The sequence below is a fragment of the Eulemur rufifrons genome, chromosome 17, assembly GCF_041146395.1.
Source record: "Eulemur rufifrons isolate Redbay chromosome 17, OSU_ERuf_1, whole genome shotgun sequence".
Classification (NCBI taxonomy): domain Eukaryota; kingdom Metazoa; phylum Chordata; class Mammalia; order Primates; family Lemuridae; genus Eulemur; species Eulemur rufifrons.
In genome coordinates this window covers 67,446,437-67,465,716 of record NC_090999.1, presented here as the reverse complement: position 1 = coordinate 67,465,716, position 19,280 = coordinate 67,446,437, and positions in this window count along the sequence as shown.

Here is a 19,280-nt window from a genome sequence, read left to right as displayed (position 1 = left end):
GTTTGGCCAATGCAACTAAAATCTGGAAACCTGTCACAGTGATTCCTTTTCTACAGATGTAGCCTGGTTAGGAATAGCAGGAAACTCTTACTGGTAAAATAATAAAAGTAAAAATATCTTTCATTTATGTTACACTTAGAGTTTACAGAGGGCTTTACAAATACTCAACATAAATCAAGGATGCAAAGTTAATTAAGTATGGCCGCAGTCTAATCTTAGCTTAAGCTAAGCCCTTTGTCATCCCTAAATATTTCCCAGTTTCTTTTCTTAATTATTTTTCTATTGTTTAATTAAAGAAATATTTTGCTTAATTTCTAGTTTAGGGCAATTATTACTGCTGTTACTGTTAATAAAGTTGGAAAGTCAGTATTAACTATAAGTGATACAACTTGGAACAATGTGAGCAATCCAAATAATAAAAGTTATATAACTAGCTTAGTCAATATTATAAAACTTTATAACCAAATTTCATCATTAACTTTTAGAACAGATGTGTGTACATAATATCTGCCTCAAAATATCAAGAAAATATAAATATATCAACAGATTTATTGAGTGTCCATGTAGAAAAACCTATGTCACATACAACAGGGATATGAAAATCAGTCTAATTACAGCACCTCCTCTCCAGGGACATACACCCTCTTGTAGTGACTTCTCATTCAAAATCCCTTATGCTTAAGAAAACTTCTTAATTTTCAAAAGATATAATGGTTAAACTTTATGAGAGTCAAACATTTACCTGCTGTAAATCTTCACAGACTAGTTGAAGTACCAAGAGCAGTAAGAACTATTATGGTGATCCTATGTGCTTTACACATATGAACACATTTAATCAACACAATGACATTATGCGGGTGCCATTGTTTTCCAATTTACGACACCTCTTGAGTTTCTTTGCTCATGACTCTATCAGAATCTTCAACTGGCTGTTACATAGTGAAGGGAACTAATGGGTACTGAACTGTTATTTATTATGAGTAATGTTTCTGTATATATTTTTTTCAAATCATGAGGTTCATAGAGGTGAGAGTAAATAATATTAATAGAAGAAATTCTAGATGATTAAAAAAGTTAAAAATCAATGGTTAATGTGAGGGTGACTAGGCCCACTTACTGAAGAGAAGTTATTTTATTATTTGACATTGATACTCATTTTGGATGAAAGACAATGTGTCAGGGAAAAAAGGGGCTTGTGGTTCTCCTACCCTCATAATTCCTAAGAGTTTGTGAGATGCTGTCCTATGGCACTGGGAAAGGGAGACTGTAGTCTCATTTTGAGGACCACCTTAAACGGGATAAAAATGCAATTAGCTGTTTCTGAAGCTGGTAGGAAACAGCACATTAGATTCTCATCTCCTCAGTTTCTCAAGCTCTTCTTTAAATTGTTCCCCCAAGTCCCTTTAATTCAAGCTCAGACCCATATAGCTGTCTTATCTTCAAAAATGACTTTCAAAAGTAAAGTCACCAGTTCTGAGTTTAACACACTAAGCATCTAGGTCTGAATTACAATAAGGGAAGACTCCATTTAAGTCTGTGATTTTCTTTGAAATATTTCCTTTGGTAATTTAGCATTCACCTTCCTTGACCCTCCTCTCATGCAGAGTCATGCAGGCATAATTTTATTAGCTGTTCCTCAGCCCATAGCCCATAAAAATCCTGCATACTTCACTTGCCTTCTGTTGTTCCCCTTCAAATTTGAACAATGTTCTTTCCTTATGTAGACTCATTTCTACATGGAGTTTCATTATGAGCTCCTGAAATTGAGAAAATAGCTTTAACTGATGCATGTGCTCAGACTTTTTACGCTGCCAAGCACTATCCAGATGGTATCAGTGATAACAGTTTCATAAACTATAACTTTTTAATAATCTCCAGTTTTAAATATGTAAGTATCTTCCACATGCACAAATTGCAAAAGCTCCTTGCTTAACAAATATTCAATTATAGTTAAAATTGATACACTTCTTCCCACAGGAAGCAACTCTATTTTCCTTGGAAAGTTCAAGACTATATCCAAAAAAGTGGATTTTCAAAAAAACAAAAAATTCACAATATTAAAATTTATGAAGTTTTTTTATTTAAACAGAAAGATGGAAGGAGGGAGAGAGAGTGCAAGGGAGGGAAGGAGGAAAGGAGGAAGGAAGGAAAGAAAGTAGGTTATCTGTGTCCAAAAAGTAATTATTTGTAATGATTAGTCAACAATTAGATGTATGTCTCATTAATAGAATGTTCACACCATATGAGATACATATTAAAAATGTGTCATAATAAAATACAAAGGTAGTTATTTAATTTGCTTATGGATGTTTCATTACGTATTTAATCACTTGTGTTTTTACTTCTTCTCGCCTAAGATATCATGAAGAGAAATATTGATCTTTCTTGCTTCATCTGAACTCACTATGGATTACTGTAAGAAACATTTATGTTCCCTAAGGGAAAATATGAAACAACCATCCCCTCTTCCATCACACACACATACCATAAAAATACAATAATAATAATAATACAAATAATTTGAACAAATGTGATTCATGCCATGTTGGAACCACAGCTGTCTCTAAAAACACAGCCATTTCTTTATCTCTGATGAACATATTTTTTTTAACCCTTTAATCTATTCAGGTGGTTGCAAAGTGTCTGGGAAAATGAAAGCAACAAGTTATGTGACCCAGCTCGAGAAATTCTTACTCAAGGTCCAATTTCTTTGCAGCACAGTTTGTTCCCTATGGTATGTGGCCAAAAATAGCTGATAAAGTGCTTTATATATATTCATGTGTTTACATAAACATACATGATTAATCATATTTGTACTTAATACACACACAAACACACCAAAATACAGTGTTCAAACTAGTGATCAACGGGTATTAAATACTTTAAATAAAGCATTTTAATACACTATCTTAATATTCTAATACTCTATCAAGCCATATTAATATAAAATAATATGAATTTAAAACACATAATATAAGAATAAATATTGTGTTAATTTTTATTGAAATTATACTAATAATTTAAATACACATACAAATAGAATCTTATGATAACATTATTGAACTACAGAGTACTTTACTCTGGCAAACACTTTCCATGCCAGCTGCAGAATACACTATACTAATTACATCTTTTCCACAGATTTTCTTGCTGCATTTGGTAAAAAGATTTCAGAAATCCTAGTCTCAATAACTTCTCCATGCCCCGATATGATATTCATTTGCTTCCTTCACCTTGGTAATGATGTTAACCTTTGGGACATCAGTTGAATTCTAAACTGTTAGACTCAAGTGACTGGTGCCTGGGTGGGGAGTTTTATAATGTGGAAATATTTGAAAGAGTATTTGGCTATAAAATACAAAAGACTGAGCCCCATCATGCAAATATACTGATACTAAGTGGAAACTTCATCTGAGAGAAATCAGGGCTCCAAAGTAAAAATCAGGCTGTTACAAATGTTAATCACTTCCTTGTATCCATGAGCAAGAAAAATGAAACTTAAAGAGAAACCTTGTACCACCTGAATAATTTTCTTTCTAATCTATTTATTTCCTTTTTTTTCTTCTTTTCTTTTTGAGACTGAGTCTTGCTCTGTCACCCCAGGCTAGAGTGCCATGGTGTCAACCCAGCTTTCATCAACCTCAAACTCCTGGGCTCAAGCAGTCCTGCCTCAGCCTCCCGAGTAGCTGGGACTACAGGTCCACATCACCATCCCTGGCTAATTTATTTTTATTTTTTTAGTAGAGATGGGGTATTGCTCTTTTCCAGGCTCATCTCAAACTTCTAAGATCAAGCAATCCTCCTGCCTCCGCCTCCTAGAGTACTAGGATTACAGGCATGAGCCATCATGCCTGGCCTCTGATATATTTCTAAGAGAAGCATTAGAGAGGAAAAACAGAAGTGTAAGCTAGTCGGGTATATATTTTCCCTATTTATGCTTCTATGGCCTTTTTTCTTAATTTTTAGTAAATATTTAGTTTCTATTTAGAAATGCCTGAGCTAAAAACATACAAACCTTGTGAACGTCCATAAAAGTAAAAGATGAACAATAGATGTTCTAACAACACAAATTTTAAAACATGCAAATTTGAAATGCAAATTCATAGCAAGACAGTTCCAAAAAAAACAAAAAATAGTAAAAGGAGAATATCAACCTCAGTAACACGGCTTTTAAAACCTATACTTGGCTTTATATTTCAAATATCAGTGCCATATGGCTACCTTGGTCTGGGCCTGGAGGACCTCGTAATGAAGGAGTAATGTTTGAACAACCCGAGAGGGGAGTAGCTTCACGTAACCACTCTCACCTTCTCTCCACTGACCATGTCACAGCTCACAGTCTCAATGGGTGAATATCTTTGGCACTTAAAGATCATGAAAATAAGTTCAGCCAAGGTATTCCTTAATTTACTTTTGTTAAGCCACTATTGTAAGTTGTTAGTACCCCAAATGAGTATTACTTAAAAATACAAAGTATCTGCTTTTATGTGGTTTCCAGTTATTTCTCTGTCACAATGCTTTATTCTTTAATAATTTTTTAATTATTTTCAATTTATCACTTAAAAGAGACATAAAACTATACAAAATTTTGCATTGCCCCTGAAAACAGCAATAATTTAGAGGGATTAATTTTTAAAGTTTCTGTAATGAATTGACATTAGAAATTTGGACACAATTTATTATTCCTTTTAAGTTTATACTCTCTTCTATTTTGCATATTTCATCTCCTTTTTTCTAGGAATAAAGGAATAGATATTGAGGAATAGATAATATGAGTAAGATAGGAAACCAGCAGCCCTGCTTGATAAGGAGTCAAATCAAGGTCTCTAATAATATAGGCAGCAATGGAAAAGTTGGCCAAAACCAGCTAGAGCCAAGATGGCAATGAAAAATAACCTCAGGTTACCCTCACTGCTCATTGTACTCTGTTTATAATGTATTAACATACCAAAAGAAACTCCCTCCAGTCATGACAGTTTACAAATGCCATGGCAACTCCCTGAAGTTACCCGATATAGTTTAAAAAGAGGAGGAACCCTTGGTTCTGAGAACTCTCCACCTCTTTTCCAGAAATCATATGAATAATCCTCCCTCTGCTTACCATAAAATTAAATGGAAGGTATAAAATAAGACCCCAGAAACTCACAAGATGCTACTCTCTATTGCTCTGAGTGATAGCCACTGCCCCGTGTATGGGGTTCTCTCCTTTTTTTTTTTTTTTTCCTTTTCTGACTTTAATAAACTTGCTTTTGCCATACTTTGTTGGCTTGTTCTTGAATTCTTTCCTGTACAAAGCCAAGACCCCTCTTGGTCTTCAGGTCAGACCCCAGTTTTAGGGTTCATTCTTCTGTATCACAAGGATGAACAAATATATCTATTTTTATAAAGAGTTTTGTTATGCTAAGCAACTAGTTTTATAATATTTTATCACTGGATTGACACATTCATTACTTGAATTAATTTAGCCACCTTGATTATAAGACTAAGCAACCTAGAGAACGGGATATGCTTTAATAAAGCAAAGACATACCTAGAAGAAAATAAGGACACTTCTGTACCAGCTGCCTCCGATTTGTCTCCAAGATTATGCTGTTAAGAAGGGAAGTAAATTAGAAGGATCACAGTAGAATTGAGTATAGAGTTTAGAGTGATAGTAATACCCCGTCTAAGTGGTTTTCTAGGTTTTCTTCCTATTCTGGGTCGCCTATCTTAGCAGTATCATCTACTTCTGTCTTCTCATTTTTATCACAGAAATCTGAAGCTGAAAATCAGCAACATTACCTTTAAAACCGGAAGAAAGCAAGGAAAAACTGAACAAAAACTGTGGTATAAAGGAGAAAGAGAACATTTTCTACCCTGATACTTTAAGAGACTTTACTAGAAGAAAATTACTTTCTTCTTGTTCTCTTGAGGCAAGTCTATTTTATATGTTTAACTACCATCATTTACTAAGAGTATACAGCTATGGTGAGATACTTTGGCAGCAGCCAAAGTTGAAATAATTAGGCAAGTTTTCAGGGAGGGAAGATCATATAAACCTTGCAATGATCTGGACAATGATCCTGGGGAAATGGCTTTGAATGAGTTGTTGTTGGTTCTCCAGAAGTGGTAGGACAAGGGGGTTGCATTCTGTTGAGATAGTGCTCAAAGCCCACAGAAAAAATATTAATAAAAGCAGAAAACAGATCATTACATTTTAGGGACAAAAAAGGGGATATTAATTTCAGTTTGTGATTTGGGGAATCTTAGTAGAGTGTCATTCCATTAATACTGCAGAAATATACATTTTTCTACTGAAAAATATACTCTGACACATTCATTATAAAAAAGTGACATTTAATTATAGGCCTGCTTAAAGAACACCATCATTGTCAAAGCAAGCTATTTGGGAAGATATATTACAAACCATTTTTTCTTTCTTCACAGGTAAACTTTAAAAGATAAACTGATCTTTAAAATTGATTTTTGTACTCACATATTTTGTGTAAAACTTCAATTATCTTCTTTATTTTTTTCTTCACCTCCATAATATGGTTTAAAATCTAAAAATTGTTTTCTGAAAAAAACAAACAACAAAAAAAAAAACACTCCAGTTGTTAACTAGTTAAAAGCTGTTCATTTTAAAAATCTATGTTCATCCCCACCCTGCCCCCACCAAAAGCAAAAGGATTAATGCCAAATTGATAGTTCAAACGGTGTGGTGGAATCTACTCTTTGAGCTTTGCCATCTATACCATTGCTGTGGGACACAGCAGCCAGGGAAAGAATGTCAGGAACAGTGGCCCCAAGTGTTAATTAGAAATGATCAAAGTCTGATAGAATGTCTCAGAGGAGTTCAGGGTACTCAACAAGCAGGCAGAAGATTCAGGGTGCTCAAAAAGACCATCCCTCTCCAAATCCATACATTTCAAAATAGCAATCAAAGCACTCTGAAATAGATTTATTGGTCACTAAAAGCATCTAATTTTTGTGTGATGTTGTTAATCAGTGATCCTGGCTCAAAAATAGACATGTTTTATATTCAAAGATATGTAATATTTCCAAATACGTAACATATCCAAAGATATTAGATAGAAGGCTACGGTGTCACCTCTTTGCATGTGCCCTACTCGTGGTTTCTTCTCTGATTTGCATGGCTAAATTTAACTATTAGTAATTTGCAAAGACTTGTTTAATGTTCTAGAATTTCAAAGAGAAGTCATTGAATATCAAACTAGTAGGAAATGACAGTACAGTAGGTTTCCCTTGTCCACAGGGAATATGTTCCAAGATCCCCAGTAAATGCATGAAACTTCAGACAGTACCAAATCCTGTATCTACTGTTTTTTCTTACACATACACACACACACACACACACACACACACACACAAAGTTTAATTCATAAATTAGGAATATTAAGAGATTAACAAACATAATTAATAATAGAATAGAATAATTATAAAAATATACTGCAATAAGAGTTATGTGAATATGGTCTCTTTCTCTGTCTCAAACTATCTTATTGTACTTTATTATTTTCAAACTGCAGTTGACCACAGGTAACTGAAACCTCAGAAAGTGAAACTGCAGATAAGGGGGGGACTACTGTATATTTTGTCTTAGCCAAGAATCCAGTTTCTCTCCTACAAATAAGAGAATGGCAAATATCGCTAGCACCTGAAGCAGGATGTGAAAAGCAGCAAAATAGATGGTGGTATAGGTGAAAAGATGGAAGACATGTTTGAAAATAAAAAATGCAGCAGAAGTTTCAAACGATGTTGGGTTCTGTAAAACCCAGTAGTGTTTCTGCTTCTAGTATCTCAAGTGCCTTTAAGTACTCATATCAAAGTAGACTATATACAAATAGTGAATTACTTTGACATTCAATATTTCCACTAGACTATAAATTCTGTTACAATAGGGTCTGAATCTGTTTTTTTCTTCCCAATGGCAGAAGTTGGTATACAGCAGGTGCTCAGTAAATACTCATCAAATAAATGAATTTCTGCTTATTTTTCCTTTCCATAATTAAAAAACAAAAACACATTGTAAACTTGTTATAAAATTAATTAGTTCTAGGTTTAACAGAATTTAATATAAGAGATTAAAAAGAGGTTACTGGGCCAACAAAAATAAGGTTCTGCAATGAAAAAAAATTATGAGAGTGGCCATGAGGAGATATATTGCAAAGGCCTTCCCAGATGAATAAAGCACTATCCACTTGTATGACATTTAATGTGTACAAGGCCTTGCTCTAGGTTCCACACAAATATTAACTTTTTAAATGCCTTTAACAGGCCGGGCGCAGTAGCTCACACCTGTAATCCTAGCACTCTGGGAGGCCGAGGTGGGAGGATCGCTCAAGGTCAGGAGTTCGAGACCAGCCTGAGCAAGAGCAAGACTCCGTCTCTACTAAAAAAAATAGAAAGAAAGTATTTGGACAACTAAAAGTATATATAGAAAAAAATTACTCGGGCATGGTGGCACATGCTTGTAGTCCCAGCTACTCGGGAGGCTGAGGCAGGAGGATCGCTTGAGCCTGAGAGTTTGAGGTTGCTGTGAGCTAGACTGACGCCACGGCACTCTATCCCAGGCAGAGCAAAGACTCTGTCTCAAAAAAAAAAAAAAAAAAAAAAAAGAAAATTTAAATGCCCTTAACAATTCTATAATCTATACATTGTAATCCCCATTTAAAGATGAAGGGATTGCAAAAAGGAAAGGTTAAGTAACTTGACAATTTCATTTAGTTAGTAATTGGCAGAGATGGGATTTAATCCTGGGCAATCTGCCTTCACAGTCTATGTCCTTAGCTACTATATTTATTGCTTCTGGAAAGCAATATATATATATTTTTATATACAGGGCTACTAGGGTTGCCATAACAATTACCACAAACTATGTGGCTTCAACAATAGAAATGTATTCTTTCACAGTTATGGTGACTAGAAGTCCAAGATCAACGTGTTGGCAGGCGCATGCTCCTCTGGACTCAAGAAGAATCCTTCCTTGAGTCGTCTTAGCTTCTGGTAGTTGCTCGCGATCCCTGATATTCCTTGGCTTATAGCCCCATCACTCCAATTTCTGCCTTCATGTTCACATGGCCATATTGTCTCTGTACGTATCTCTGTGTGTCCTCTCCTTGTGTTATAAGGACATCAATCATTGGAATTAGGGCCCGTTCTATACCAGGAGTTAGGACTTAGACATGTCTTTTTAGGGGACACCATTCAACCCACTATGAGAGATGAACTTTCTGTTAACCTTAGGGAAGAATGCTTATCATGAAAACCTAGTTATGACGAGCCTAACTTGAATTTAAATTCTTTAATCACTCTCATTTCAAACTATTTTAGAGGTAATTAACATGGCTTCTGAATTTGTCACCCTAAGTTATTCCTGTGATGCTCTAATAGCAGACTAAAGGCCAGCTTGGAAGTGGCATAAAGCAGACAATCATACATCTCCTTCTGTCACTTCGGCGCCAGGAGACTTCTTTGCAGGGGAGGCAAAGTTCATTGAATATTGGCATTGCCACCTTAACGTTCCAAGAGTATTTTTCTCACATTTTTTCCATGAGTCAGGTTGTTTTTCTGTTATCTCCCTTTAAACCGCTGTGAAACTAACAACTGCTGGCAGGTAAAGCACCATCACTGCCTCTGGCATCTCCACAACTCATATTTCACAGCCTCATCAGAAAGCCTCTGCTGTGTGAACTTGAAGGAAATAGACCTTTTTTCCCAATAATAATCTGTAAGATAGATAAGTATACTCCTGGCTCTTAATAGATGTCACATTGAGGTTAGCAATGGGATAAGAAAGAAGAAAAAAAAAGGAATTTGTAAATGGCACCCTATCATTCTTGAAATAAATTCTGTTTGATAATAGAACTTGGCCTTGAAATTAGGAATATGGTGCAGCCCACACAGCCACAGTGGGAGGAAGGCTGGAGAAGTAGGATGGTGGGAAAGAAGTGGGAGCCTGGCACTCATGCAAGGGCCTGGAATGGCTCCCAGGAAGCAAGATCTGTAAAGGCCATATGGGAGCATTCCTAGGTATAGGCCGTACATAGGACACATTGCTTCTTACGCCTCTGTTTTAAGAGAATGATTGACATAGCAAAAGAAATGGCATTTTCCTTGTATAAGAGGCTGCTGACAACATCAGTAGTGTGAAAGGGAAATTTAACAATACGGATATTAGGTTTCTGAATTTTATGAAGTCTGAGTTTTTGCTGTGAAAAAGAAATGTGAGGAATTTGGCAAGTATTGCTTATTTTTGAACATTTAGGTCAATGTGGTGGATTACATTTTCCAAAGTCATGGCAGTAGAGTTTGTGGAATGAAAGATATTTTTGTAGAAATCTCGGGAAAATACAATATGATGTGGCCAAATATTTTCTTCCTTTCTGTGTAAGTAATATTAATAGTTATTTCAACTGGTTAAGATACTTATCCCCTTCTGTGTATTGATTTATCTTCGCTTTTCATTGCCTCTGGTTTTCAGTTATCATTTCATGGTCTTGGAAATTTGATCCTTCAAACTTTCTAATTTGCTATCAGAAGCATTTGCTCTTCAGGTTTACGAAGGCTACTTACGTAAAAATGAATCAACACCTACAGAATTCCAATGGAAGCTACACGAAAAAAGATTGGCCAGTGGTACATAGGAAGGATTTTAGCTTTTTCTACATGTTGCTAGCCTACCTGTTCACCCAGAATGGAAAAGCAAGTTTCCTTTCAAGAAGGTGTAGAATGAGAAGGGAAAATGTTAGGCCTCTAGAGGCAGATGCTGGTTCAAATCCAGACCCTACACATACCAACAATAAAAGTTATTTAACTTTTCTGTGCTTCTTATCCATCATCTTTAATTAAGAACAATAATTATAACCATAATAGAGGTTAATATAGTAATTAAATAAGTAATATTCTTAAAGTGCTTAGAAAAAGTTGTGACAAAGTCAACACACAGGAAATATCAGATATTATTATTCACAGTATTTTCCAACTGAAAAGTTCACCTGAAGCTAGAGAGAATGAAGAATTTTGGGATTTAGAAAGGTAAGACAAAAACAGAGGCAAACAATGCCCACATAATATTGGATGAAATAGCATCTGAGTTACTGTAGGAGAATAAGAATGTCAGGGGTGTTTAGTTGGGTTATACTGAAATAAGTACGGAGTTACTTAATGGGAACCACACTTTTATTTCAGACTCTAAATAGGGAAGTGACCCTTCTTGTCAAAAGTGGTTTAAAACAGATCCTTCCTTCCCTCCCTCACCCCAATATAATCTGGGTTTGGGCTCCATCAAATTTCTTCAAAACGTCAAACAATTGAGGGCAGTGAGCTGGCATTCTCTCTTTGCACACTGAAGTCTCACTTCTCTGTTACTTTTTATACTCACATCAAATTCCATGGCTTAGTTCATTAAAATTGTTTGCAACGAGATTCACATTAGAAGGTGTGAATGAGTTCTCAGGAAATCATTTAAAAATCTTAGGTTAAAAAAAACATTTTGGGTATCGTTCGGTAACCAGTTTATTGAGTCTGACATGTCAACAGGAGATGACTATATTTTCTCGCAATTTCTATCTGATCTCCCAGCACCAACAAAAATCATATCTTAAGCAGATGCCAACTTTTTTTGGTCCTTTTAGTTGTTAATAAAGTCATGTGTTAAGTATTAAAAGTCAAGTCAAATCCAATGCTATGTCAGTCTCTCACCCAATCAAGGCTCCTCCCGCAGCTCAGGCTGTCCTGCGCTAGAAAACGTGATTGAGAAAGGGGGAGTGGTTGACCTCTTATTCTCTTTAACCCTCCTATATTTGCTCTGGTGGCTTCTGGATCATCCCAGACTTTTGAGGGTGGAAGTACAGGAGGTAAAAGGATAGAAAGGTCCTACTTGACTGGCACTACTTTAATCTGAAAATTATACCTCTCCGGAAGGCCAGTACCTAAATATCAGTGCTCTCTCTTCAAAGTTCTTCAAATATCTCCCACATTCCTCCCTTCCAGCTATATCTTCTTGCAAATGTCCCACACAGCCTATTGCTCTTGGGGGCATGCCTCAAGAGCAATGGTTCAAGGTCTTGGCTAAAGCTTGCCTACATTACTCAACATTCCCTTAATCTAAGGGAAAAGATGCATGTTTTTCCATCAAACACTGGAAAGAAAAGCCATCCTTTATGGAACCCTCTCTCTTTGTTCTGCTTTGCAGCTAGCACCAGACAGCCTCTAGCTATTTTTTTTATAGTGAGAGTCAGGAATGAGTTTCTATACCTCCAAGCCTTTTGGACAATTCCCTTGAAGTTCTATTCACTTGGCTTAAGTTGAAGAAGAGCACATTCTCCCTCCAAGAAATAGGAGATGAAAAACACAGCACTCCTGAATTTTCCTCTAGGAAATCCTTATTCTTCAGTTCTCACCCATTAATGTACCAGCCCTCTTTTTATATATAGTCTGGAGGTGGTGATAGGTTAGATGTTATGGAACCAATTTAGGCCACCTTCCAAAAAGTTCTGCCTAGATGGTCTAGCACCTCTTTAGAATGTGTGGGCACTTAACACCCATTGTGCTCTGCTTTGGAGCCCCAGCCAGACATCTAAAACAGCAGAAAAATCTCACTTATGCCTTGTTACAGTTATATAAAAGCAGCTGAACTGGGTAGATCCTTCCAATTAGGGCCAAGACTGACTGTCTTAGAAGGTGAGTGAACAGAAAGCTGACCAAATTTGAACTAGGTGTTTATGCATTGCATTTAGTTGTGATAACTTTCTTTTACCCAATCCATAAGCATTTATGGTCTACATATATTTGACAAGTACCAGGAGTTATTCTGGAGAAGTTAATTAAGTAGAAGAGACAATTCTTGCTCTTGAAGAGGGATTACTTCAGAGACCCTTCAATGTAGCGCTTCGAAAATTTATGAATGTCATTAGGAAGAGAGTAAAAGTACAGCCTTTAGTGTTTGAAAATATATTCTGAAGTAGCGAATAGCTGTGGTCTTCACATTGGATGGGGTATGTATAACCTGGGGCAGCACGAAGTCTTCACCAGGAGTATGAAAAAAGTAGTATTTTAAAGGAATCAATTTTTAGATCCTCGACTCTCTCATGTACACATAACCAAAATTGATCTGCCCAAGAAGAAAACAGGCAGTTGAATTTTGCTCCTTTCCCTAATTTTTCTTTCCAATTTTTCTTCCCCAACTTAGATCTTATTTCTTACTTCCTAGATTTTATCATCTTCATTATTCTAAGAGGTAAAACCCTCAGAACAGCAAAACATAGTTGGCAACCACTGAATTGCAAAATATTTATCATTTATTTTCCACTTAATCCGAGTCATTCACTTTTTCAAATCAAAAGCAGTATTTTGAAAGTCATTACTATTTTCATACAACAAAGTTACAGGAGCACACAATTGAGTTGTCAGCTGATAAGTCATTCAATAGTTTGTAATGATATATTTTATGTATATGATTAACAAGCAATTTAAAGAATTGAAAGATATTGCTATAACTCCTTTAATTCTCACCTCTCTATTTGTGTGAACAAGATTTCTCAGATGTTATACCTATAAAAAGAAAAATAGGATAGAATTGATGTTGAATACTATCTCATTCTAACAAGTAACATGATTTATTCTCAGAAATATGAACTAATTATGAAAATTCCATCCATGAACATATATACCTTTTAATAAAAATTTTTGAGTTAATGTTAATAAATATTAACATTAACATTTTATAATATGTCATATTTATATATTATATTTATATATTTATTACATGTATTTATATTTGTACATAGTATATTACATATCTGTACGGCTCCAAAATATTATATTTATAAGGTTATTCATTGTAGCATGGGCTATAAAAGCAAAAATATCCATAAGTGGCAAATTAGTTAAATAAATCATGGTATAATTATACACAAAGTAATATGCAGCTATAAAAAGAAAGAAAGAAAGCTGCCTACCTAATGATGGATATGGAATGATATCCAGGATATATTGCTGTGTCATGCCAAATAATGCCCTCTCCCCACACCCTAATCCTCAGAACTTGTGTTACCTTATATGACAAAAGGACTTTGCAAATGTGATTAAATTAAGGCTCTTGAGATGGAAAGATTATCCTGGATTATCCAAGTGGCCCCTAAATGTAATCTCAAATTGTCCTTATAAGAAGGGGCTAGAGGGAGAGTCAGTGACAAAAGGCGAGAAGGCAATGTGAAGACTGAAACAGAAACTGGAGTGGTGTAACTACTAGCCGAGGAATGACAAAGCAGCCTCTAGAATCTGGAAGAGGCCATACGTAGAAAATACGTAGATTCTTTCTTAGAACCACAACAAAGAACCAGCTCTGCAATTTATAGGCTAAAGTGCCCTATGAGACTGTTTTGGATTCTGGCCTCCATCACTGTAAAGTAATAAATTTATGTTGTTTAAGCCACTAAATTTATGATAATTTGTTACAAGAATGGTAGGAAACTAATACTATTGTTTAAAAAAAGTAAGTAAGCTTTACATAATGTGCTTTCTTTTATGAAAGAACAGGTAAGGGCAAAAGAGTATGCATTTATGTTTGCTTGAATATGCCTAAAAAGCACTAAAATTATACAAAAAAAAAAACTAATAATAGTGGTTACCTATAGGAGAGAGCTAGAAACAAGATTTCTCAATGCTTGCCTTGTTATATCATTTTGATTTTGGAATCAAGTTAAGGTAAAGTTATTAAAATAAAACAAAATATAAATAAACACATAAAATTTCAAGAGGAAAAAGGCAGAAGCATTTTGTTTCATGTTGGAAGTTGTAAGTTCCTAGGGATTTTAGGATTTAAAAATCCTTTTACCTCTCAAGAAATCTTGCCCTTCTCATAACGTATGAAATAATTTTGATTGCAGACTCACAGCTGAGCAATGAAAGCCAAAAAAGAAAAGAGAGAGAAATGAGACTCCAGTGCTTAGCTCCAGTCGAATCAGTCTGATGACAAGACCACAACTGGGTGATTTTTATGTAGACTGAATGAATAAATGAATGAATTAATGAATGAAGAGATTTTAGCTTTATTTTCTATTATTGGAATTGGTATGGCTATTATTTACTTTGTAAGATCTGTACTGAAAATTTTAACTGGGCTATATAAATTGTAACTTCAACCTCTCCCCTAATTTAACAAATTTTTAGATCCTTTGTAGGAAATAAAGCTGGAAATGAGTGATCTAAAATATTGTTTTTTTTTAAAAAAATCTCTCTTCTGTGGTTTGAGATAAACATATAATAAATGACTGGAGAATGATGCATTCTGGTTAATAGTGTATTGTGGTAAATCAAATTCCACTACCAATTTTAAAACATAGATGTCAATAAAATGCAATCAAGATATTTTGAGATATGGCCCAGAAAACAGATGATCACTTTTTGATCGTGGTGTGTCTGTGGCTGTGTGCGCGCTAGGACTTCAGCTCTGCTTGACAATCCAGAAGGCAATCACAGCTGCAAAGTCTGGGCATGCTCATGAGGAGCAGTTGGTTTTCTGAATGCAGCCCCGTGGATATAATAGGAACACGGCTCTGTTGCAATGGAAAGAACATTGCACCTGAAATCAGAAGATTCAGTAGGATTGGTTCTGCCATCTGCTGTGAATTCCTGTTTAGATTATTAGAACCCTATTTTTCATTTTTGTCTATATAACACTCTGCGTTGTGGACCCATTTTATAAGAATAGCATGAGCTCTAAAGGTACACAGTCCTGGATTTAATTTCATCCCTGTCACTTACTGGTTATACAACATTACCTAAAGCTCTATGAACCACAGTTTTACAATCTGTATAATGGGTGATAAACACAACACCTTATCAAGGCTGCTGTAAGACTAAAATATGGTATTATAATACACATACTACATAATCAGCGCTTATAGTAAACTATAATTTTACCACATCTCTATATTGGGATATCATATGAATTAAATTAATACCTAGGATGGGAGGCAAGATAGCTAACTAGAGACATCACTTGCCGTATCATCTCAGAAAGAAGGAAAAGTTTTAGATAAAAAAAAAAAATAGGTCAGGTGTAATTCTTAGGGAAAAGTGCCAGAACCTACCAGAGATTCCACAGGAAGTTGTTGCGGAGTAGAAAAGAAAGAGCAAGATCTTGGCAGAGATAAACCCCAAGGGATTTTTAGCCTCATGGAAAGCGTAAGTGGGGGTGTTTGTTTTTTCTCCCCTCACACCTCTGGCAGACTGCAGGCTCCCAAACTGTTGGGGAGCTTCTCGACCCCGTGAGCCCAAAAGCTGCTGCTGCCAGTGAACTGGAAGCTTCTTCAGAGCAGAGCACCAGGCTGCCAGCCCCCTTGGGGTTGCTCCCCTTACCACAGACTTGAGCAGAGGTGGTAGGTACCATGCTGTTTTTCAACCCATTTTGTCCTCCCCAGGAAGCTTCAACCCTTCAGTTTTCTTGTCTTTGGTCCCCACAGAAACATTTCCCAAAACCTGCCCAGACTATGGTTGCCACAGGGGTTTGTGGATCCCAGGGGAACTGTGTGATCCCAGAGCTTGGGCATTCAGGGTAGGCTGCCTTCAGGGATGAGAAGAATGCAGCATGCCAGGGGAGGCCCTCGGGACAAAGAGACCAGAGTGCCTGCTCTCCACCCTTCAGACTCTTCTCCTCCTTCCCCTGTCTCCCACCCACAGCTACCAACACAGCCATGGCAGTTCCCACATGAGTTGGGATGGGGCCCCCAAGGGACAACTGAGCCAGGGCTCTCAGAAGCAGCTGCTTCCCCTCTGTTCACAGTGGTGGGCTATAAACAAAGCAACTAAGTAAGCATCAAAATGATGACCAGAAGAGTATTCACATATCAGTATCAACATTGAATATGAACTGTCCTAATGCCTTCCTTAAAAGGTGTATATTGATTGGCTGAGAGTATAAAAGAACACAACCCGAACGTATACTGTTGCCAAGAAACACCTCAACTCATGGAGATTCTCCTAAAGGTATAGAAAGAAATACACCATGGAAGTTGAAACTAAAAGCAAGCACAAATAACTATGATCATATCACATAAAATAGAATTTAAATCAACAATACTAAGAAATGGCAATGCCATTATATAATGACTACCTGTAATTATATAATGATAAAGGGATAAATTCAATAAGAATATATGACAATCCTAAGTGTATATGCAACAAGAACACTTGTGCCCTCTAAAATTTGAAATGAAAATTATAATAAAATAAAATAAAATAAAATAAAATAATAAATTAGTACCTAGATGTAAGGACCTAACACAATATCTAACATGTCATAGATACTAAAAACGTAAGAGTATTCATTCATTGAAGATGTTAGAAAGTTACTGACTCTCCACTAAATTCATATATTGTAGTATTAGAACTTCCAAGGTGATAAGGTACCATCTCTTTTTCTTTCAGGAAAGACACACAAATTGTATTGTCCCCATTTTACAGAGCAATACAATATTCACATTTACTTGACCAAAAGAAATAGTTCATGTTGTCTGACAAATACAAAAGGATCATGGGTTCAGTAAAATGTATTTGAAATTGGGACTATCTCATCAATGTTCCTAGACTTCTCAAATCCATTCATTATATAAATTTTACAGTAATGTATTTTAAACACAAATGTAATCCCATTATTTCCACACTTTAAACATTTCAACAGTTTTCCTATATCACCTATCAAATGAACTCCATTAATGTTGTGTACACACACTCTCCATTATCTTGTTGCTTTCCATCACTCTCAAATCTCGTCTCCCTCCATGGCAGACCTCACACTTTTGGATCTGGTAATTCCTCCCTGCTTGTATTTCCCTAGATATAGAACTCTTCTATTCACTCATGCTTTTGGTTAAGCTATTTCCTCTGCCTAGACTTTCCCATCTGCTCCCATCCGCATGCCCTTTCCACTTGTCTACTTTGTGCTTATCGTTTAAAACTCAGCCCAGATGTCCTTTTCTCTGAGGTGTTTCAACCACCTGCCCTCACACCTTCCTCATCCCATCTCTCATTAGAATGTGAGCACATGAGGGTGGCTGTGATTATTTACCCTCAATCCCCCAGTCTCTAACAGTGCATGGGAAAGGGGCTTACCAAATCACTGCTGAATTAATATACAAATGAACAAATGAAGCTCAGGTTTATGGAATTTGCCTCAAGACACCTAGCTAAATGTTTCTCATGGGAATAAATTCCTCTATATTATTTTGTCTTTAGAGGCTGCAGGAAAAAAAGTAATAATGTAAAGGAATATGAGGTATAAAGGTAATAAATGGATATAAATAACATAACAAGTAATACTTTCTTGCCATTGAAGTGTTTTGAAATGTGAAGAGAAAAGGCATTCACTCTTAAAGAAGCGGCAGACTCCTAAAAAGGGTTCAATTATGAAAGAACATTCATTATGTCTGCATAATTTATTGATGCAAAAATCTGATGGAACATAATAGACATATAAATACCAAAGTAGTGTTTTCCTAATAGAAAAGAAAAAAAAATCATAACATATGGAAAAAGATAAGTAACTTGAGTTTTATTTCTATTTCTTTATTTTTTTAATCTTCTTATGTGTCATGGAAAAGATGTAGGAAACCCAATCTGAACAGCACAGGAAAATAAATTAAATGAACACTGGCATATTTAGAAGCTAAATGGAAAGAAGGCAGCTCTTGCCTGTGCACAGAATGAGATTAGCAGGAAACATTACAGACAAAATTCTCTGAAAGAGGGATTAAAGCCAGCAGCAAAGCAATTAACATCTCTGATCATTTTCAAGTTCTCTAAAGAAACCCTACAGGTTGATGCACTCAGTCAGTCATGATAAGTATGAAGGCAAATGAGTCAGAATGGTGAACAAATAGGTTAAATTAAGTAGTGATTCATAATAGTTGAAATTTATCATCAGATATGTTCTTCTTGTGCAACACATTTGTTACACCCAAAATGGGCAGACAGCAACTGTATTACTCTAACCTCTGCTTCCACCATCACGTCTCCTTCCTTGACTTCTGCCTTTGCCTTCCTCTTTCACTTAGTAGGACTCCAGAGATTATATTAGGCTCACATGGATTATCCAGACCAATCCATCTCAAGATCCCTAATTTAATCACGCCTGCAAAATCCCCCTTGCCATGTAAAGTAAAACTTTGCAGGTTCCAGGGATTAGGATGTGCAGGATTCCATAAACATTATGCTGCTTGGACTGTATCCTGAGAATAAGCGTTGTAGAGAACAGTGGTTTAAGCCCTGGGGTTTAG